The 23,528-nt window shown below is 40.6% G+C and overlaps 1 protein-coding gene across 2 annotated transcripts in view; it reads left to right on the top strand.

Moving 5' to 3' along the window:
• The window catches only part of LOC105085558 (transport and Golgi organization protein 1 homolog), a 111,336-nt gene that overhangs the window by 69,907 nt on the left and 17,901 nt on the right, over positions 1-23,528 (top strand). The window contains exons 13-16 of one of the 2 annotated variants that reach the window (XM_064482266.1): positions 3,261-3,372; positions 7,714-7,850; positions 10,638-11,420; positions 11,752-11,894. The gene's annotated coding sequence lies outside the window, so the exon portion shown is untranslated. Of the gene's footprint in view, positions 1-3,260; positions 3,373-7,713; positions 7,851-10,637; positions 11,421-11,751; positions 11,895-23,528 lie in introns of those variants that run through there. The other variant, XM_064482268.1, reaches the window with a different exon arrangement.

Raw genomic sequence — 23,528 nt, 5'->3', positions numbered from 1 at the left:
ATTGTTAGTGACAGTTTTGGGAAGTGGGCGTGCTCATACTGATGGAAGGAGTATGAGTTGGCACAGTTGTTTTCAGAGAGTGGTGATCACAATTTTTAACAGGCATTTTTTTAGACATAGTCGTTTCCCTTGTGAATGTGGACAGTAATGTATGTAAAAGATATTCATGGAAACAGTGTCCACCAGTAGGGCACTGGTTTAATATCTTGTGGAATTTAAGAAAGATAAAACTGATCAACAGCTAGGCCACAGAAAAGTAGGTATAAAATACTGTAGAGTAAAAAACACTATCCATGGGAGTAGGAATAGAATTACTCCATGAATTCTACCATTTGTATAAGGGTAAAAAAAATGCACTAAAATTCTTGAGCAGCATACACTGATCTCAGTGAGGAGTAGGAGAGCAATGGAACTGGGACTATTTTTTTCATCTCTTTCATATTGTTCAAGGTTTTTTTTTTTTTTTTTGACCTATTTTATCACCTTTATATATTTGTTTTGGGGGAGTGAAACAAGATGTGGATTGTGTATGAATACTTTTCACTTACTGCTTTGTTAAATTTATGTAGTGCAGAAACTCATCTAGCAGCTTCAACAAACCAGTGTTACTCCCTGACCTCCACAGGGATGCTGTTTAACAGTTTATATACTGTGGGAGACTGACACTTGTAAAATATATGTCCTGAAACCTTCAACAATGTTAGGTGTTTCAGAAACCATGGCACATGTATATATATCTTATTCCCTCATGAAATACAATAAAGTACAAATGAAAAAGTTAAGCAGTTTCCTCACATCCTTCATGAGAGATGTGAAGGTATATGGAGAACAAAGCTGGGCTGAGATGTGGGTGCTGGGTGCCTAGGAGACTGTCCCCTGGCCACAGGACTCACTTCTACATATGAGCTCTGAGGTGAGATTCATATTCATGATGCTGCAAAGTATTGAAGTAATGCATTTCAGGACCATTCAGACTTTTCAGATGGTGAAAATAGCAGTTGCCAAATCTGTGAATGTTGAGGAGGTGTTGTATCTAGGCAGTCTTCCTTTTAAAGAGGTGTTTGTGTGTATATGTTTTGATCAAAGAAGGAAAAATGTTTTTATGTGTATTGTAGAACTTAGGGACAATTCAAAAGAGCACAAAGAGGAAAATAAACATTCTTTATAAGCCTACTGTTCAGAAATGCCACAGTTAAGGATATTTTAATTTAAAAACCAGCTGTGGGTAGGCACCATGTCCTCCCACCAATAAACCTCTAGTCAAGGCCTGTGGAAGCAGATCTCTGTTCTGGGCATAGGTAAGGGGTAAAAAATCTGCCTTTTCCTCCCCCACCGCCACCTCCTCCTCCCTTTTCCCCCCTCCCCCCCTCCCTGGATTAGCTAAGAGAGTTGTAGTTTTATTTAGTTAGAACTTTGAATGTGGATGAAAACGTCTTTTATCTGTTTAAAAAATTTTTTTTAAATACCTGCTGTGTACTAGTTGCATCCATTTAATTTCCCAGGCAGTAAAATTGCTTGATAATTTGGTAAAATTAAGGTTAGGATACACTAAGAATGGAAATGCTTTTCCCCAACTTTGACTTACAAAGAAAGTAGAATGGATTTATATGAGAATGAAAGGCATGCTCATGAAGTCATTGGATCAGTTCTCCTATAATTATTATTTGGGACATCTTTCTAATGGTCTTACTGAACTGAATATTTCTATTTTCATTAATATTTACTCCAAATCTATTTTTGTATTAGTCATTTCACTTATACTGGTTTCCACAGAGAAAACAATCACAGGCAGTAGAATCTTACCAAGTTTTAGAAAATTTGGCTGTTCTTCCTCTGTTTTGGATGAGAAAATGGTTAGCTGCTTTTATCACTGAATTAGATCTTGTCAGGGAACTAGACATTAGTAAGAAACCAGTTCTGTCTGCATAGAGCATGACTTACAGTTGAGATAAGACATGAATATAAATAATCAAAATGATAATGAGGGCAGTGAACTTGGGTGGTGCCAAGAGATAGAGGCAGTGGAACTGTCAGGACCCCAGTCATTTATTGATACATGTACCAGGTTAAAGAGAAGGAGAAAGTATTCAAGGATGATTCAGAGGTTTTGAGCTCTAGGTGACTGATAAACTTGGGGTGCCAACCAGAAGAAAGGGAGCAAGTTTTAATGAGAGACAGTGAGCTCAGGGTTGAGTCTTCTGAGGCTGAGGAACCCTTTGACCATCCATTCAGAGAGGACTTCTGGGACTGGGCCTCTAAACTGACTTACTGTGACTACTTAGTATGTGAAAGAATATGTTTATAAGCTTGAAATATAGAGAGGAAAGTCATTTCAACTTAATTTATTTTTTTATTTTTCTAAAGTATGACAAAAAAAATTTTTTCATGAGTAAGGTAATTAGGTTTATTTACTTATTTTAATGGAGGTACAGGGGCTGGATCCCAAAACTTTGTGAATGTTAAGCACATGCTTTACCACTGAGCTATACCCTCCCCTATTTTCAACCTAATTTAAATGTCATTACCTTACTTAACAACGGAGAAAGCATATGCACTTTATTTCCATGAGTAGGTGACTTGGAAGCACCTTCTAACCTAGTCATTTCTGAGTGAATGCATTGTTCTTTGAGAGTGAGCTGGCACCTCCTTCTGACAGTGTGGGTAGATACAAGGTGAAATCCTCCAGTCTCCGGAGGGGAATGGCAAGCAGTGAGTAGACACCTCCTACAGCACCCCCTTCCTGGTTGAGAGCTCGGGGCCTCCTCCTCAGGGCTCTGAGAACAGTGCTGGGCAAGGAGCAAGAGGGATGGAGAGGGGGCTGAACTGAGTCCAGGGTGCTTTCCATTTCTTGGTAAGCAGGCACTTCTGTTTGGGCTTAATTAGAGGGAAAGGGCTTGACTTAAATTCTTACAGTTTCTGGGAGTTGCATAGTAGCAATACAATTTTTAATTAAAATTTTATTAGAGGATGCTTAATTTATCCATGAATTTATACAAGATCATAGAGGAGGAAGGGGACATGGAAGATGATCTAGTTTTACCCACATATTTTACAGGTAAGGAAGCAGCAGCTGGGAGAATAAATTGTGTGAATTGTCCAAGATCTCACTGTAATCTGGTGGTTTCCAAAAACAAATGACAAGAGCCTCATTAAAATCTAATTTCAAAATTCGCTGCAGTAGCCACTGCAATGCAATTGTAGTAGAAAAGAGGGAAGCAATGATAACATAAGTTGTTTTTATTTTTTAACTTTCCCCCTAGTTTTACATGAACCGATTGGAAAGTAGCGCAGTCCTGAAAGATCTGAATCCCGACACCGAGTGTGTTGTTGACATGTCTTCAGTGGTAGAGGCTGAAGGACACAGAAAAACCTGTAAGTCCGATTTTTAAAGAAAGATCTTCTCCTTGTTTTATTTTTTAAGATAAAGAGGTGAAAGTCCATGTGGGATTTTTGTCAGCCTTCCGAAGCATTCCTTTATTCAATATCCATTCAGCGCACATTTACTGAATGTGCTGCTCATGCTTAATAAATACCCTGTGGTTTTCTGCTTTTACTGGCTGGTCCTGCCATCACGGGGCCCCAGTGGTGGAATGGGTAGTCATGGCTACAGATTTCTCATGGGGAAAAGTAACTTTCTCAGTTATCCACTATTTTTCTTAACATTTTTAGAATTACTTATAATTTATTAATGAAATCAGAGCTGTCAACACCCAAAATCTCATTTGGTTAGACACCTAAATTATATGGCTTTTACTCTAACCATGACCAATCTACAAGTAGTTCTCCACTTCTTAAGGGAAAAGACCGTGTGGGGTGTGGGTCTACAATTGTCTGGGAGAGCAGCTGTGCAAGAGTGACCGGGTTCAGTGCTGCACGTGGCCAGATCTTCATGCTGGCAGTGAGATCTCCCCTTTTCCCCCCTGCCGTTTGGACTCTGGCCTTTGCTAGAGAAGCTCTGATGGCTTTGGCTTTGCGTAGAGCTTTTGGGCAAGATGTTCCTCACTTCTCTTCCCAATAGGGTTTCTGAGGCCATGTGAAAACACCCTTTCCTCCTCCCATCTTCTTGGCTGGTCTCTGGGAAGGAGGGAGGCCACTCGTAAGAGGAAGGAGTGGGCGTAACTCTTTCCAAGGCAAGAATTGACTACTCACTGCCCAGTCTCCTAGGCCCTTATCTCTTCTCTTATTTCCTTTCATATTAGATCAACAGAGGTGAGAAATAATGTATTTCATAATGGGCAGGGTTAATCTGATAATTCCTTAAAACTTTAAACTTAATCTTCAGACAAAAAAATAGAAAGCTCTGTGGGTGTTACATGGAGAGGAGACTGTAAACTTTTACTCTGCTTCATGGGCTGATCTTCAAAAAGCCCATCATCCCCTAAGTTTCACTTACTGGTATATGGCACCCTTGTTTAAAATTTTTAAAAAAGAAGGATGAAATGAAATACTGTGTTGGTTTTTTATGTATGAAATTCTCTGATTGAAGAACAAAAATCAACTTAAAGATGTTCCAGAAAAAGAGATCAAAATCTCAGGAGGTTGGTCTCTGTTTTGGCTGCCATATGGACCACTGGAATGGTGTTTTAAGTTTAAACTTCTTTTCTCTGTGAAATAGTTATAACATGAACTGAGTATGAGGTGGAGATAAACAATGAGCCTGAAGGTTTTTTGTTTTTTTTTTTTTTGGAAAAGAAAGGATTGTACGAACTCCCACTGATTTCTCACAGCAACCCTTTCTCTATTTAGTACATACAGATATCAATAATTAAGTGGGAGACAACAATTGAAAAATGAGCAGAGTAAGAGGAATTCGACTGATGTCTGCTTTTACATTCCTACAGTGCCAGTCCCTGTAGTCAGCCTCAATCTTTATGATGTTGGCTCTACCACCAGGCAGGTCCAGTGGCAGCCAGTGGGAGGGGCTACTGGCTACACCTTGTTATATGAACCCATCAATGCCATAGAACTGACCAAACCCAAAGAGGTGGGAGATGTTTGTTTTCTTTATCATTGGGTCTTCCTAAGACCTCACTGTTTTAGAGTCTCCATGAAACAGCAGTGATTTATGAACTCATTTATATCTTTACATGTGAAATAGAAAAACAGGTTAGATTTGTGGCCCGTGACACATCTTAGCAATCATTAGCATGAAAAATGAAAAGCAGTTCAGAGAAATGAAAAATAAAAGTTGTGTTACATACATGTTTATGGACAGATGAATGGATAAGGAAATGATATATATATACAATAGAATATTACTCAGCCATAAAAAGAATGAAATAATGCCATTTGCAGCAACATGGATGGACTTAGAGATTATCACACTAACTGAACTGTCAGACAGAGAAAGATAAATATCGTATGATATCTCTTACATGTGGAATCTAAAATATGATACAAATGAACTTACAAAACAGAAACAGACTCACAGGTGCTGAAAACAAGCTTACACTTACCAAACAGGAAAGAGGGGAGGGATAAATGAGGAGTTTGGGATTAGCAGATACACACTACTATATATAAAAGAGATAAAACAACAAGGGCCTGCTGTATACACGGGAAGTGTAATCAATATCTTTTGATAAACTATAATGGAAAAGAAAACAAAATCTAGTGGTTACAAATTAGTGTAATTTGAGCATCTTACTCCCTTCGGCTTGTCCATCTGCAGATGCGAGTGGGGCTGAGAGTGAACTGCGTGCTGCTGAGGGGGCTCTTTCCCAACACTGTGTACACGGTCATGGTCCAGGCCATCCTTTGTGACCTCACCAGCGAACCTATCAGCACAAGGGAGGTCACCTGTAAGATATCACTGGTTTTCCTTCTTCCCTTGTTGCTGTGAACATCATGTTCATTAGGCTTTTTCTTTTTACTCGATGATGCCAACAATAATTTGACAATTTATAGATAAGTTACAGGGTGATTACTTACTGCAGTCAAATTTGAGAATTAAGACAATTTCTAGCCTTGTGGCAGCATCTTACATTGGTTCTAGGATTTGCATTTATCTTTCCATATTAAGCATTCCTGATTTTGAGATGTATCTTATAGTCAGTGGTGTCTTACAATTGTTCTTGGTGAGTTGTCAAAAGGGGAATAAGACAGAAAGGAATGGATCATCTTACAGTTGATGTTGTAGATCCACAAAAGATGGTGTATAGCACTGGCAAGATGGGAATGTTGGGTGAGTGCAGTTTTGGTGGAAGATACTAAGTTTAAGATCAAGATGTTCCACATTCTTGTTGAAGTAGAAACTCTATGGCATATATGAATAGTCTCTTTCAGTTAAGTAGATTAATCAACTAACTCAATGTCAAAACATACTGATCATCTAGGACACTCCAGTCCTGTGCTCAGGTGTTGGGAATGAATAACAGACAGCACGGAGGACACGAACTCCTTCATGGTTTGCACTTCTTGTGTGTGTGTTCAGCCCTTTTGTGTTCCTGGTTTGTTTCCCTAGCATTTAGGTGGTTTTTCTTGAAAAGTGACAGTGATTGCATCTAGACCCTTGCCTTGCCTAGTTTTGTTTCTTGCTTCTTGAGGTGGGTACACTGGGATGAATGACCTGGCTTAAATGTCATGAGTCTCAGCTCACATTTCTAAGGAAATTAAGATGTTGGAAAGAGCCTTCAGTGGGGGAAGGGGATGAGACAGGAGCACGGTGAGACAGAAAAGAGGCACCTGCAAGGTGGGGCAGGAGACACTCATTGACAGCAAGTAATTGTCTTCTATATGTTGGGTCCTGTCAGGAGCTGGGGGTCTGTAGGAATGGAGTGGTGGCAGATGGGAAGAGTGGGGAGCCAGCCAAGGGTGGAGACATGTTCTGGGAGTGCTGGGAGAGAAGTCCCAAGAGTCATGGTGGGATGAGAGATGAATGTGGTTCTAGATTTGGATGTGGGGCTGGACTGCAACAGCAGAGGATGGGAGGGCACAGAGATGAAAACATTGAAGGGATGGAGGTGGAGACAGAGATTCAGAAAGAGAGATGCATCGAGCTGAAAGGAGAGACTAAGGAAATTGGTCAAACAGGCAGCTAGAAAGAGTGAGAGATGTCTCAGAGAGCAGAAGGAAATCTCACAGAGGTGCAAATTTCAAACTCCCACGGGAAATTTTAGGTCTCTTGATTGTGGTGGTGGCTTCATAGGTGTCCACATCTGTCAAAATTCATCAAATTGTGCATCTAAGATATGTGTAGTTTACTGTACAGAAATTATACCACAAATACATCGTGGATATTTCATGGGGATTTTCTCCAACCGTTTAGACTTTTGTGCTGAACTCCAGCTCATCTTCACTCTTGTAACCATTTGTTTTTCTATCACATTCTTAAGGTAGTGTATCACTGATTTTGATTTCTTTCTTAACTGCTGTAACTATCTGGTAAAGAAATATGAGCTATACACTTAACAATGAATTATGCTTTATTATAGCTGAGCAACAAATAAGACTTACTTAAATAGAGTAGAAGAAATTTAACATAGAGTAGTTAGAGTTGAAATAAAAATTTAAATTTACTCTATTTTTAAGAAGCTTTCTTAAGAAGAATTGAGCTGTATCTGGTAGAATCATGGTGCTTGTGTCATAACCAGTTTGTTACTCTGCTGCACACCTTTAAGTTTTCTCCAAACAACTTCTTGAAAGCTTGTGTGGGTGCTTTAGAGCTTTGTGGTTGAGAACCGCATCTGGACCTAATTTGTCCTCCATCTCCAGGGCCTTTGCCCAGTCCTCGAGGCCTGAAACTCTGCGACATGACTCACAGCACCAGGAATGTCTTGTGGGAACCTGCCCCTGGAAAAGTGCATAAATATATTGTCCGCTACAAACCACCAGAAGAGGTTGTCAGAGAGGTAGGTTGAGATTAGAATGGGTTTAGAAATACTTGTTTTCCTAGTAGGTTTAGCAGAATAACCTAAGCAAGCCTAAATGATAGCATATTTTGCATACTTGTCATTTCATTGATCTAGTGTTGAAAACTTGTTCTATTATATATTAATAATATTCTTTGAATATTGATAATATATTGGGCTGCCTCACATTTTGTTTAAAAATGGTTTGCTGTGTGATATTAATCTCAAAAACATCATCCCTTAGTAGATGAAGAGTTATGGAATCTAGATGGAGTTTCCCTGTCATCCAGATGCCTATTATGGAGCTCTGCCATCTATGAATGACTAAAAATTGTCATAATAATGTTTCTAAAAATGAAAGCTAGCAAGGGGATGCTGGAAAAAGGTGGGGGGTTGTCAGGTAAAAGGACAAGACAGTTGAAGTTGAATAGGATGAAAGGAAAGTATGAATAGAATGTTAGAGGAGTGTGCCTTGGCACTGAGCATTTTTGAGATGATGTTGGGGCTGTATCCATGACAACCTGCTTCCAAGTGGGAGCAAATCGAGGGGCTTCAGCTGCAAATGGATTTAAAACATATTTGCTAGAGGGACCGTTCATGTGAGGATCTCAGAGGCATTTTTGGAAGCTAGAGATAGTCTCTGTAAGCACCCAGTTATGCACTGTGCTGCTCCCTTGGATTGTCCAGAAGCTCATTTATACACATGAACATGTTCATTTCTTTCCAGGGTTCAGTTTCAAAAGCAGTACAATGACCATGGGGTCTCACTTCTTGTGTGTAATAAATAAGCTAATGGGAGAATTTCTCTTGAGAGGAATAAGGCAGTGATGTGAAGGGAGGCAGGGGAAACGATTTGGTTGTTTGAATTCCTAGGCCATCATTTACCAGACAGTGGTGCCAGACACTGCTCAGGTCCATGCATTTTTTGGCTGTCTTATAGGTGGACAGGTCATGGGCCAGCACACCACTTGAAGACCTCTTCTCACAGACCATGTGCACAGTCAGCTTTTCTGCAGGGTGTGACGAGGGGGCTCCCCCAGGGACTGCTCAGGAAAGCATCCATGAGCTGCGCTCGCACTTCATTGATCATTGGGAAACAACACCATGTGCGAGTGTCACTGAACCTCCTTTGTTACTTCATTTCTTCATGCTATTTTTTTGGCCAGGTTTAATAATGTTTGGGTTCCTAGACTGTTTTTTGCTTATTTTCTTCCCATCTTCTATCTTTGTGTCTGTTCCTTTTATGATAATTTCTCTCCTACTATTCTACCTGCCACTGTCACTCATTCATTTTCCAGGTACTTGACAGCTCTGTGTGTGTGTGTGTGTGTGTGTGTGTGGAGAGGGGTGGGGAGCAAGAATATTCTTGATGTATGTTGGACATTGTCTCTGGAAACCATGCAGTAGTTATCAAATGTTTTGAGATCTTCCTATATGTAAAGTGCTGTCAGGGCTAGGAAAATCTAAGCATCCTTACCCTTAGTTTGTGATTTCATTGCAGAGGTAACAGTACCTGAGATCATGTAAGGAAGATGAGGCATGTGGCTCTCAGAGGGAGGGCAGACTTCTGCAGTGGCAATGTGGGGGAGATGCTGGGCCCCTGCCCGGGCCCTGCCTTCTCTGCTCCATTCTGAGGCCACTTCAAGGAAGAGGTGTACCTATCTCCCTCTCATGGTGCTTGCATAGTAGGGAACCCAGTTATCATTGCCTGTTGATCTTTTTCTATCTATTGGATTTTCCCCTCTTAATGAAGGCAGAGATATGTTTATGTTGCTCAATTTGTGTCTCCAGTTTCTGGCCCAGTGCTCAGCACATAATTTCCTAATTCAATAGTGGTTAAGAAATTGAGGTCTGGAACCAGCTAGGTTCCTAAGAAATACCATGGAGGCCTCACAGGTAACTCAGAATTTTCTAGTAGCCACATTAGAAAAGGTAAAGAGAAAAACAAAATGAATTTTAATAATGTGTTATGTTTTACTCTGTATATCCAAAATATTAGCATTGTAACATTTATCAGTATCATTACTATTAATGAGATATTTCACATATTTTTGGTAATAATTGTTTTGCAATCCAGTATATTAATTTACATTTATAGTACATTTCAATTCAGATGCCACATTTCAAGTACTCAATGGCTACATGTGGCTGGTGGCTCCTATGGTGGACAGCACAGGTCTAAAAAAGTTAAATGACTTGCTGAGCCTCACCCAGGAAGCTAGTGGTGGGATCAGAGCTATAGCCTGGAACTTTTCCTTCCTATCCAGCAAGGCTCATGAGGCTTAGAAACTTCTCCTTTGGTGCCCAGCTGTGTATCCATGCTTAAGACATCTTGTCAGGTGTCACAGCCTGCTCTGAACATCAGCCAGTACCCACTTCTGCTCTTTTCTGGCCAGGTAATATGTCTTAGCAAATTCAGTTGCCTTCTTGGCATCAGTTCTTACCCAGAAGGGTATTGGCTAGAGATGGAAATGTATCCACATGAGCAGAGGGACAGGTTTTTCATAAACATAGCAGGAGTGGTCAAGAGAAGACAAAGTCAGGAAGAAAGACCAGTGGAAGCAGGTCATTTTATATACCAAATAGATACTTTCAATGTACGTTTGTAATCCTTAAGATTTCCTAAGAACTTTCAGATACATCCAAAGTGCATTCCTTATGGTTTGTTTGTTTTGCAGTTGTGCTTGTGAAAGTGGTACCAGTCTCTTGATCTCATTTTCATTATAAAGATTAGAAACAAGTATTTTGATGGCTTTTGAGTTTTGTGTATTTGGCTTTCGTTACCAGGAGATAGAGAAATAATCGACAATGAAAGCTTGGAACTGGTGGCAGACATTCCAGATGGCTTGAGCTGCAAACTAAGTAGACTGCTGGTCAGTAGCAGGGCTCTTAATTGGGATTTCAGCTGACACCAGCACTGCAGGGCTATTCCTGTCTCTGGATAGAGTCAGTATGGTCAGCGGCACGTTGTGTTTAAGGTGAGTGATCTATAGGCAAGGCTTACATGTGAATTACTTAGATGAGAACATTTTATGGACCCCGAAGGCCCATGCTCTCTCTATATTGTGGGCTAAAATTTGCACTTAATGTGTATTGTCGTGTGGAGGAGTCCATAGTTTTTCTTAAATTCCCCCAAAAATGTGAGGGGCAAAGTGATTAAGAACCACTGAGTGACTAAATGCAAGCTTTTTTAAAAAAAAATCACCATTTTAGTAGAATATAAATAGTAACCTATTACATCCATAAAATGCTTGCAGTTTTCAGAGCCCTGTCTCATATTTAACTTTCAAATGGACTGAATTGGTAAGATAGTTGGTTCTAAGCCACGCATCAGCCAGTTTCCTCGTGTCCATGAAAATAGAGCAAGTTTCATTAAATGCAGTTTGTAGGTCACCTCCAAAAATGTCATCCTGCCTTTCCTCATGGCAGGCACTATGCCAGCCCCAGCACACCTGCAGATACTGAAGTAAGACCAGAGAGTCTCACAGGGACGTGGGGTCACAGAGATTCCGCTGTGTTTCTCTGTACAGAATCACCTGGGCCCCTTCTGGAAGCTCAGACAAGATGGAGGTAGTGTTAACGTTTTTTCTCTTCCCTTTTTCTTTCTTTCTTTCCTTTTTGTTTTTTAAGATCCCATTTCATTATAGGGAAACTTGTTTGAAATATGTATTGCCTCTGTTGCCTGAAAAGCTCTGAATGGAGAACTTTCTACTGTTTTTGGGTCCAAGCGAGAACTGTAGGAGATGTGGATTTTATCACAAGGGAGCACACACCCCAGACAGTGGTGACATCCCTGTGCAGTCGCTCTGACCTGCTTACAGTTCTGTTACACCCCTCCCTCCACCCCCATGTGCACCTGCTCACAGACAGGCCGCTGACTCTATTGTGTTGACTTATTTAGGACCCTGCAGTGGACCGAGGAATCTGAGAGTCTTTGGGGAGACAACAAACAGCCTGTCCATACCCTGGGATCATGCTGATGGGCCAGTTCAGTCACATAGGGTCATTTTTGCTCCCACCATTGGTGACCCAGTCGATGAATATGTGAGTCTGAAATTCATTTGAGCATTTTGTAACCTCTTGCCTGATTGGAGGGTGAAGTTATGGTTTCTTCTTTAGGACACTTGAGTCCTTGACTGTTGTGTGACAGTCACATTTTATATGACTTTCTCTGACCTGGACAATCAGAATCCTCCCCGGCTTGGGGGTGGTGATGTGGGGCTGTGCTTGATGGTGCAGTGGGGGCCAAGGCTGAGGCAGGAGACCTGGAGCCCCTGCTGCAAGTTCTGGGCCCTGAGCAGGGGGCGCTGTCACCTCCCTGGTGGTCTTGCCTCCTGGCCTCCTGTCCTGGGGCCCTGCTGGGATCCTCTCACCTGGACTGGCATCAGGTGAGTTGCATTTCAGGAGGTCTGTCAGAACTCCTGGGCTTATTTTTTTTTCAGATTGTCTGCTCACTTTTCTGTTGGTTCCTTGTGTTTTTCTTACATCGACTGAAGAACTATTTTTAAAAGTTCTATTACCCGGAGGCCCTGGGCTCAGAGGCACCAGAGGCCTTCTGACAAAGGCCAGTGTGGTGCGAGCGCCAGCTGCACAGGGAGGCCTATGTTGGGCCCCTGCCAGACTGCACACAGTGCCCCACAGCCTGGGCTGGACGCAGCCTGGCTGGGGAGACCTCTCGGCCCCAGAGGGGTGGCCAGCCAGGCCCCATGAGGCCTGAAGAATTTTTTTAATGTGGTATAAGTTAATTTATTGATTATTTTCTCCTGCATATACTGCATAGTCTGCATAGTTTGGTGTTTGCAGGTTAATTTTATTTTTTGTTTGTTTCTTACTCATGCAGAATAATCCAGTTCGCTTTACGTACTGATCCTCAATCCAGTAACCATGACTTAATTCCATTACTAATTGTGAATGTCTTTGGATTATGGTGGATTTTCCATGCATATAATAATGCCATGCACATACAGTGACAGTTTTCTTGCTTAAAATTTGACCTTTATGCCTCCTATTTTGTTATTATTGTTATTGCATTATATCTGACTGCCTTCAGTACAGTATTGAATAGAAGGGGTGAAAGCTGGCATCTGGTTCTGGTTACAGAGAAAACACTTTTAATATTTGCATAATAATTGTATTGTTATTGATACCAAGTCCAAACTTTCTCTGCTTGCTGCATGACAGGCCAATAATTCAGGAGATGAGGTGTTGGGGCAAGGAATAGCAACTTGATTCAGAAAGCTGGCTGACCAAGAAGATGGCCAAATAATGTCCTGGAGAACCATCTTCTCCAAGTCAGAATTCAGGCTCCTTTTATACTAAAACAAGGAAAGGGAATGCTTGGTTGTTGCAAATTTCTTGATGTATGAATTCTTTGTTCTTGGAATCCTATGTTCTTGCAGCTGTGCATGTGGTTCAGATCCTGTTGTCCCTGTAAACGTCCAACCAAACAAGTGTTATTTTCTATGTTGCAACTTGTTATCTTTATATGAAATGGATAAGTGTTAATATCCTTAAAGGTCAAAGCCTTGGGAACAGGCTCTCATGTATATTTCAGCCTATTGGCAACACTGTTTTACAAAAGGTGCAGAACCAGCAAGACTAAGCCTAGGAAACAACACAGGGTTAAAGTCAAAGGAACAGGTCTAATATGGAGTCAGATTTGTTCTTTTCTATTCCATTGTCAGTTCACTTAGATAATCAGATTCAGGACGCTGCCTTCTTTCCTTTTGCTTTTTGTTTTCTAGTTTGTGGTTCTCTGAGATTATTTCTTCCTGCCTGGATTCTAAATATTATTGGATTAATCATGCTCCCTCATGTTAGATTCATTTTTCTATTTCCTCCCTCTGCACCTCACTTTCTAGTTCTGTCCAGTAAAAAGCCAGTTTTCAGTCTATTTCCTTCCAAAGAATATGGACAATACTGTTCATGGAATTTCTTTTGGTAAATAAATAAAGATGGCAATCTTTATTAGAGTTCTACCACAGGGGGAGAAGTAACTACAGCTGAAGTGACCTGGATAATTGCAGCCGCCTGCAGGACCTGGCTGCACAGTTGCTTCTGTAAAGCAGAATGGAATTGTCACTTTTGTTTTTGAACAAAAGGCAAGAACTTGCTGTCTTTTTATGTTCCTCTCCTGTGCTGTTTCGGCTATACCTTAAAAGTCCTGTACCTGGACTCTTAAGAAAATTAATTCCTGGTGCAGAATGCCTTCTCTTTATTCCAACATTGCTTATCCTGAAGTGTTTGTGCTGACTCATCAGAATGGGGTGTTAGTGCAGACATACATTACTGTGCATAGAGTAAGCCCAACCCCTGCCATGCCCACCTTCCTCACCCACTCCGGAAATTGCAAGAATAGGACCCAGAATATACATCTCTTAGAGAACCACAATTAGACAGTTGCTGTATTCTTAGAGTTAATAGTAGCAGCCCTCCTCTATGTAGCAAAACAGAAACACACACACTCAAACCCTCAGCACTTTAAAGAGCTGATTCTGGATATGCTGTACTTCATTTAAGCTTCATTTAGGTATTTTGATTTAGCAGGAAGCTGCCTAAGAACAATGGAGTGTCCAGTCTTATCTTGTGCAGAGACCAGAACTCGCCTGTGCTGATGCTCTCATTGCGGCTGCGGTGGCTGGTGCTGCCGCTGCGCTGTGACCACGGCCTGTCCTCCTTGTACTTGTATAACTAATTATAATTTTCAAAGCAGTGTTAACCCCATTCTTTCTCAATCCAACTTTGCAGGATAGGCAATGCAGGTTTTCATATCCTAAGTTCTGTATATAAATGAAAATTGAAGTTCAGAGATGTGAAGTGGCCAGGATCAGAAGTGATTAAGTAGCAAACGTAGTCTAGTAGGATGAAAGTCTGTGTCCTTATGTTCTGGTTCCAAGTTTTAGCTACTTGAAAGGCAGGTCTGAGTCCTGGCTCTGCCACTGGCTGTCTTGGGAAGAATTGCTTAACTATTTCAAGCCACAGTTTCATTCTCTGTAAAATGATCTGATAACAGACCTTTTTATGATTGTTTGTCTTCTAAGTGAGGTAATGTGAATTAAGCCCTTAGCACAATGATCACTAAAGGAAGTGCCCAGCATTACTATTTATTATCATTATTACTATTACTACTACTACTACTACCAATGCTGCTAAATTTTCACATTACCCCAAATATATCCTTTTACAGGTTGCATAGTGTTTTTGTTTGTTTGTTTGCTTTTATTGAGATATAATGGGTATATAACTTTATATTAGGTTCTGGTATATAACAATGATTTGATATTTATATCTATTGTGAAGTGATTACCGCACTAAGTTTACTTAACATCCATCATTATATATACTTACACATTTTTTTTCTTGTGATGAGAATCTACTTCCTTAGTAATACTGGATATTTTATATGGTGTTATTACTTATAGTCACCATGCTGTGTGTGTCATGACCCCCTGTTATTTATTTTGTAAATGGAAATTTTTATCTATTGGCCTCGTTCATCAGTATTGCCCCTCTCCTCACACCTGGCAACCACCAGTCTGTTCTCTGTATCTATGAGCTTATTTGGTTTTGTCTTACTTAGTTTCCACCTATAAGTGAAGTCATGCATGTTTATCTCTGTTTTTTTATTATTATTTATTTATGTGTATTATTTATTACTATTAATTTATTTCATTTAGCATAACACCCTCAGGGTCAATCCATGTTGATGCAAATAGCAAGATTTCATTATTTTTAATGACTTAATAGTATTTTGTTATACATATATACAGGCATAGCAGATTTTCTTTGTTCATCCAGTGATGGACGCTTCAGTTGTTTCTGTATCTTGATTATTGTAATTAATGCTGCAGTGAAGATGGGGATGCAGATCTCCTCTCAAATTAGTGTTTTCATTTTTTCCAGATAAATAAGGGTGGAATTGCTAGATCATATATTAGCCCTATTTTTAATATTTTGGAAAACTTCAATATTGTTTTACGTTGTGGATCCACTAATGTACATTCCCAACAGTCACAGGTTTCCCTTTTCTCCGTGTCTTGCCAACACTAGTTATGTCTTGTCTTTTTGATAATTGCCATCCTAACACATGAGAGGTGATAACTTATTGTGGTATTGATTTATGTTTCCCTGATGATTAATAATATTGATCTTTTTCATGTTTCAATTAGTTTGGGTTTCTTTTTGTCGTCATTATTGAGTTCTAGAAGCTTTTTAAAAAATATATTCTGTATATCAGCCCTTTTCAGTTATATCATTTGCAGTTCTTTTCTCCCATTTAAAGTTCCCCTTTCACGTTATTGTTAATTTCCTTTGCTGTGCAGAAGCTTTTTAGTTTGATATGATCCCACTTGGTTATCTTTATTTTTGTTTCCTTTGCTTTTGGTGTCAAATCCAAAAATTCACCACCAAGATTGATGTCAAGGAGTTTGCTGCCTATGATTTCTTATAGTACTTTTATGGTTTCAGGTCTTACATTCAAGTCCTTCATACATTTTCAGTTGACTTTTGTGTATGGCACTAAGATAGGGGTCCATTTTCACTCTTTTGCACATAGCTATACAGGTTTCCCAACACGGTTTAGTGAAGAAACTGTCCTTCCTCCATTGTGTATTCTTGGCTCTCTTGTCATAAATTATTGATGATATATGCATGGATTCATTTATAAGCTTTGTTCTGTTCCATTGATATGTGTGTTTGTTCCCAAGCCAACACCACACTGTTTTGATTATTTTCACTTTGTAATGAAAGTTGCTTTCTTTTATAGTTTTGCCGGGAGCTATTTTCATGACTAGTCGATGAATTTTATTAAATACCTTTTTACATTTATCCTACTTAATCATTATTTTCTCATTGTGCTTTTCTGCTAGTGGGATAATTTACACAGTTATTTTTGAATCTTGACCAGCCTTGCATTTTCCAATATAGTCTACTATTATTCTGTTATGTTTACATAATGGCTTAATTCATATAATAAAATCTTGTTTGAATATGTACAGCATAGTCCTTCAGTTATATATATATATATATTCCTTTTCATACTCTTTTTCATTATGGTTTATTAGAGGATATTGAAAAAGTTTCTCTGTGCTATACAGTAGGGCCTTATATTTTACTTATTTTCTATGTCATAGTTTGTATCTATAGTAGTTTGTATCTGCTTATCCCAAATGCCTAATTTTTCCCCCTTCCTGCTTTCCACTTGGTAATCATAAGTTTGTTTTTTATGTCTGTGAGTCTGTTTCTGTTTTGTAAATAAATTCACTTGTGGCATATTTTAAATTCCACATGTAAGTGATACCATGTGGTATTTGTCTTTATCTAACCAACTTACTCACTATGATAATCTCTAGGTCCATGCATGTTGCTGCAGATGGTATCATTTCATTCTTTTCTATGGCTGAGTAGTATTCTAGTGTGTGTGTGTATGTATACATAGATGTATATATAAAACACTTCTTTATCCATTTATCTGACAAGGGACATTTAGGTTGCTTCCTTGTCTTCACTGTTGTAAATAGTGCTGCTTGAACATTGAGACGCATGTGTCTTTCAAATTTAGTGTTTTCTCTGGGTAAGCCCAGGAATGGGATTGTTGGATCACATGGTAGCTCTACTTTTAGTTTTTTAAGGAACTTCCATACTGTTTTCCATAGTGGTTTACCAATTTACAGTCCCACCAACATTGTAGAGGGTTCCCTTTGCCCAATATCTCCAGCACTTGTTATTTGTAGACATTTTAATGATGGCCACTCTGAGTGGTGTGAGGTGATACCTCATTGTAGTTTTAATGTGAATTTCTCTAATAATTAGCAATATTGAGCATCTTTTCATGTGCCTGTTGGCCATTTGTAGTTTTCTTAGGAGAAATGACTATTTAGGTCTTCAGCCTATTTTGGGGTTTGGGTCAGTCTTTTGTTGTTGTTACTGAGTTTTATGTGCCATTTGTATATTTTAGGAATTAAGCCCTTTTTGGTCGCATTGATTGCAGATATTTTCTTTGATTTCATAATTTATCTTTCATTTTCTTTATGGTTTGTTTTGCTGTGCAAAAAATTAAAAGTTTGATTAGGTCCCATTTGTTTATTTGTGCTTTTATTTCTTGCCTTGGGAGACTGACCTAAGAACACATTGCTACAGTTTACATCAAAGAATGTTTTGTGTATGTTCTCTTCTAGGAGTTTCATGGTGTCATGTCTTGTATTTCAGTCTTTAAGACATTTTGAGTTTATTTTTTGTATATGGTGTGAGGGAGTGTCCTAACTTCATTCATTTATATGCTGCTGTCCAGTTTTCCCAACACTATTTGCTGAAGAGATTCTCTTTCCTCCATTGTATATTCTTGCCTCCTTTGCTGAAGATTAATTTACTATAGGTCCATGTGTTTATTTCTGGGCTCTGTGTTCCGTTCCATTGATCCATATGTCTGTTTTCATGCCAGTACCACACTGTTTTGATTACTGTAGCTCTGTATAATAGTCTGAAGTTTGGGAGGGTCATTTGTCCAGCTTCATTCTTTTTCTTCAATATTGCTTTGGCAATTCTGGGTCTTTTGTGATTCCACATAAATTTTAGGATAAAAGGGCAAACCTAGCAAAAAAGATCATCAACTGGAAACATAAAGAGAGAACCCAGCAGGACAGTCTGAAGGGTGTTCTTGCAATATAATTGGGCCCCATACCGCCCAGGGCGAGCGACCTACAAGCTGAAAAATAAGTCACAAAGACCCTTAAACAGGAATGAAAGTTCTAAGCCCCATGTCAGGCTCCCCAGGGTTCTGGCATTGGGAGGAGGAGGAGACCCCAGGACATCTGGTTTTGAAGGCCGCTGGGGCTTAGCTCTAGGAGCCCCATGGGACTGGGGCAAATGGAGACTTCATTCTCTTAGTAGGCATACACGCAATCTCATGTGCACCAGGTTCAAAGGCAGAGACAGTGACTTCATAGGACCTTGGGCCAGACCTGCCTCCTGGTTTTGGAAGGTCTCCTGGCGACTTAGGGGATGGCTGCAGCTCACCCAGGGGACATAAAAGCTGGTGGGAGACATTCTGGGAGTGTTCATCTACATGAGCTCTCCTGGAGGCTGACACCTTGATTGGATCATTAACACCAAGACCTAGCCCCAGGCAACAGCCTGTGGGCTTAAGTGCTGGGAAGCCTCAGGGCAAACAACATACTTGGTGGGAACAGAGCTCCACCCATTAGCAGGCTTCCTGAGCCAAAAATACCTCTGGACATGACCCTACCCACCAGAGGTCCAGGAACAAGCTTCACTCAGCAGTGGGCAGGCACTGATTTCTCCTGCCAGGAAACCTGTATAAGCCTCTAGTCTAGCCTCATCCAACAGGGAGCAGATACCAGAAGGAAGAAAACAATCCCAAAGCCTGTGGAAGGAATCCACAAACACAGGCCAGATTCCAAACTGGGACCAGCTGGACCCTGGCCCTTGGTTGACAAGAGAGGAGTGCCCTGCTGGGACACATAGGACATCTCCCACATAGGGCCACTTCTCCAAGGTCGAGAACATAATTAACCTACCTAAAAATACAAATAGAAAGATGACAGAATGAGGTGGCAGAGGAGTGCTTCCCAGGCCAAAGCACAAGGTACAACCCCAGAAGAAGAAATGTGAATAGGAAATAGACAGTTTATCTGAGAAAAAGTTTAAAGATGGCAAAGATGTTCAGAGAACTCAAGAGGAGTATAAATGCACAGAGTGAAATTTTTAGCAGAGAGTTGGAAAGTATAAAGAACCCAAACAGACTTAAAAAATAAAATCACTGAAATGATTTTAACAATCTAACACACTAGAAGGAACCAAGAATAGACTAAATAAGGCAGAAGAATGAATCAGTGAGCTAGAAGACAGATTAGTGGAAATCACTAATTGCAGAACAGAAAAAAAAAAAATGAAAAGAAATGAGGGTAATTTAAGAGGACTCTGGGAAAACATGAAGAGCACTAACATTCACATTATAGGGGTCCCAGAAAGAGGAGCGAGAGAGAAAGGACATGAGAAAATTTTTGGAGAGGTAAAAACCTCAAACTCCCCGAACTTGGGAAAGGAAACAGTCACCCAAGTTTAGGACACAGAGTCACACATGGGATCAACCCAAAGAGGAACACACGGAGGCACATGGTAATCAAATTGACAAAAATTAAGGATAAGGAGAAAACATTAAAACTAGCAGGAGAAAAGCAACAAAATAACATACAAGGGAGCTCCCATAATGTTATCAGCTGATTTCTCAGCAGAAAGTCTACGAGCCAGAAGGGAGTGACGTGACATATTTAAAGTGATGAGAGAGAAAAACTTACAACCAAAAATACTCTATCCAGGAAGGCTCTTGTTCAGATTTGATGGAGAAATCAAAAGCTTCACAGATAAAAGCTTAAAGTATTCAGCACCACCAAACCAGCTTTACAGCAAATGTTAAAGGAACTTCTCTAGTCCTCAAACCATAAGAAAAGAGAAGAAAAAGAAGAAAGAAAGAAAGAAAAAAAAGACCTACAAAAGATTGCTTTGGCAATTTGGAGTTTTTAATGGTTCCACATAAATTTTGGAATTGTCTGTTCTAGTTCTGTGAAAAAATGTCCTGAGTGTTTTGACAGGGGTTGCCTTGGATCTGAAGGTTGCTTTGGGTAGTGTGGCCATTTTGATAATGTTGATGCTTCCAGTCCAAGAGCACAAGATATCTTTCCATTTCTTTGTATCATCAATTTCCTTCATCAATGTTTTACCGTTTTCAGAGTATAGGTAACCTCCTTGGTTAAGTTTATTCTTAGGATTTTAATGTTGTTTTTGATGCTGTGGGAATGTTTATGCCAGTTATAACATTCTGGTTTTCGAAGTGAAAAAAAAATGAATGAAAGGCCACATGGCAAAGTATCCTTCTTTCTTCTGTGTGACTTGTGTTCCATTACCTTTGTGTGGTGCATCTCCTTTATCCAGTCGTCTGTCATTGGGCACTTGGGATGCTTTCGTGTCTTGGCAGTTGTAAATAGTGTTGCTGTTAATGGTGGGGTTCATGTATCTGTTTGAATTAATTCTTATTTTGTGTTTGGCTTTATTCCTTTAATAACTATGTAAGTTTAAAAAGCTAAAGCTCTAAACATTTTTAGAGACAAGTAACAGTACATAGATGTAAATTCTTTTTAAAGTGCAGTAAAAACAGCTGATAGGCTCATGAGGGATTTCCTTTTCTGTGAATGCTTTTCTTTTTTCTTGCTTCCTTTAGAATTCTGTCATTATCTTTAAATTTCACTTTTTGAATGCTGATATGTCTTACTGTGGGTCTGTTTGAGCTGATCTCATTTGGGACTTTCTGATTCCTGTGCCTGGATATCCATTTTCTTTTTCAGATCAGGGACGTTTTCAGCCATAATTTTATCAGATGTTTTCTCACCCTTTCTCTCTCCCTTCAGGGACCCCTATAATGTGAGTGTTACTATGCTTGATGCTGGCTTAGAATCCCTTAAACTCATGTAACATGCTTTTTCTTGCTTTTCTGATTGGGTGCTTTTCATTATTCTACCTTCCAGATTGTAATGTATCATCTGTATTGCCTAATGTTCTGTATTACCTACACTTCTGGTCTGATTGGTTCTTTTTTATATTTTCTAGTTCTTTTTAAAAATTCTCCCTTTGTTCATCTGTTCTTTTTCCCAGTTCAGTTCTCGTTGTTATTACTATTGCTTTGACACTCTTTGTCAGGTAAATTATCTCTTTTCAGTATGGTTATTTTCTTATTCTTCCATTGAAAACATATTCCTGTCTTCTCATTTTAAGTCTCTGTATCACTGTGAAATTAGGTAAAAGTTACCTGTCCCAGAGTTAAAAGTGTGTCCTTGTGTGAGTGTGTTCCTGTGCAGCCTTCTGTGCCCAGAGTTGGACCTGAAGTGATCCTGGGCTGCCCTCTTCCCCCGGGACGTGCTGGCAGCCCCTGCAATGGAGCGGCAGAGCCGGAGTCAGAGGGACTGGAGCCAGTTCCAGGTTTGAGCAGGGGCTTCTCCTCTGCTCAGTGACTGTTCCAGCTGTTTCAGGGGTGGCATGGGGTCCTGTGGACTGGAGCAGGATCTCTGTAGGAGTGGGGTTCTCCTGGGTGTGGTGGCAGTCTCTGCTTTGGTTTGGGTTGTGGCTGAGGCCTGAGGGCTTGTAGCGGCCCTTCTGTACTGGTTTTACCTTTTCTGCAGTGTGCACACCTTGGCTAGAGGGTAGGTCGGGACAGAGAGACTGGGGCCGCAGCCTTGAGCTGGCCCCACCCCCTGTCAGGTGTGCACAGGAAAGTGAGTTCTGGGGATGGCAGGCCCTGCCCTGGTGTTAGTGCTGTTCCCTGCAGAGGGTGTGCGGGGACACTAGCTGGCCGTGACTGCTGGCTGTCTTTTCAGAGTCAGGGCCACATCCAGGCCAGCGCCACTTTCTCCCACGGTGTGCACGCTCACTGGCAGTGGAAGCCTCCGCCTGAGTGGGGAGCAGCACCAGAACATGAAGGGTGGGAGCAGGAGCCTGGGGGAGTCCGCGGGGCCCCCCAAGCCACTCCTGCAAGCTGGCCAGAGCCCCAGGCAGTGTTCAGCCTGCTGTGTCCCTGCTGCTATGGGGAGTCAGCGGGTCTCTGCACAGGCTTTTCAAGAGCATAGTCTCAGCTTCTTACAGGCTCCAGCAAGCCCGCTGGTGTTCACCCAGCTGAGGGGCTCATAGTCCCAGTGCTGGGCCCCATGCCTGGGTTCCTGAAGCGTGGTTCGGACCATGATGTAAGGTGCGGGTGGTTGTCAGGGCTGGAGTACTGCTAGGAACTCACGCTGTCTGAGCACGGATGCCCACAGCTCCTAGTATGTGTGGCTGGTGGGGGGCCCTGCAGGGAGCGGTTCTGAGTCTCTCTGGCACAGACAGATGGGGATCGTTGTGATTATTCCTCACAAAGATGGTTACAAGGACAGGATATGCTGTCTGGTTTTCCAGGAGCTTGAATATTATACTGTGTGATGTGCCCCAGCTGCCTAGTGTGAGTAGCATGACTGCAGGTGCTCTGGGTCCAGGAATGCAAACTCCAATTATGCTCTTGGTAACCAAAGGAGCAGGTCCTAAAGGGGCATATTTACCATAAATGCTCTTAAACGTGTCAGTCATGGGGAAACACCAGATTAAGAAGTAGATGCTGTCTGAGTTTAGCATTGAATTATTATTAAATGTAATGAACCTGTAAGATTCTGGGTAAAAAATGGTGCAATGACAAGTGGAAATGATCCAGATAGTACATACAATAAGAAATGAAGTCCTGAATTTAATCATCTTGTCTGATTTTCTCAGTGGGTAATAAATGATTAGGGTTTTGACTAATGTTGTTTTGATTAAACTGTAGAATGTGATGAGTTGTGAGGTGTGAAAGTCTAAGGACATTTGTAGTAAGGTTAGCATTGTCATGATATAGTGCTGGGGGTAAATGATTCCTTGGATAGATGAAGTGGGCTGGCTATGTGTGCTGGAGGAAGAAGACAGGTTGCTGATGCAAGCGGAGGCACTAGCAGAGAGGAAGCCTAGTGAAAAGTGAAGGCTAGTGTCACTCAGTTGATTCAGGAAGAATGAGCTGATAAGGCTGGTTAATAGGCCGTAAGGTATAGTATTATGTCAGAAGGTATAATTTTTGATAATCATGTTAATGGTATTAATGTAATGTTTGGGATA

Source organism: Camelus dromedarius, chromosome 35 (genome assembly GCF_036321535.1).
Source record: "Camelus dromedarius isolate mCamDro1 chromosome 35, mCamDro1.pat, whole genome shotgun sequence".
Lineage (NCBI taxonomy): Eukaryota > Metazoa > Chordata > Mammalia > Artiodactyla > Camelidae > Camelus > Camelus dromedarius.
Note: the sequence above shows the minus strand (reverse complement) of the source record. Positions and strands in the feature narration are given on the sequence as shown.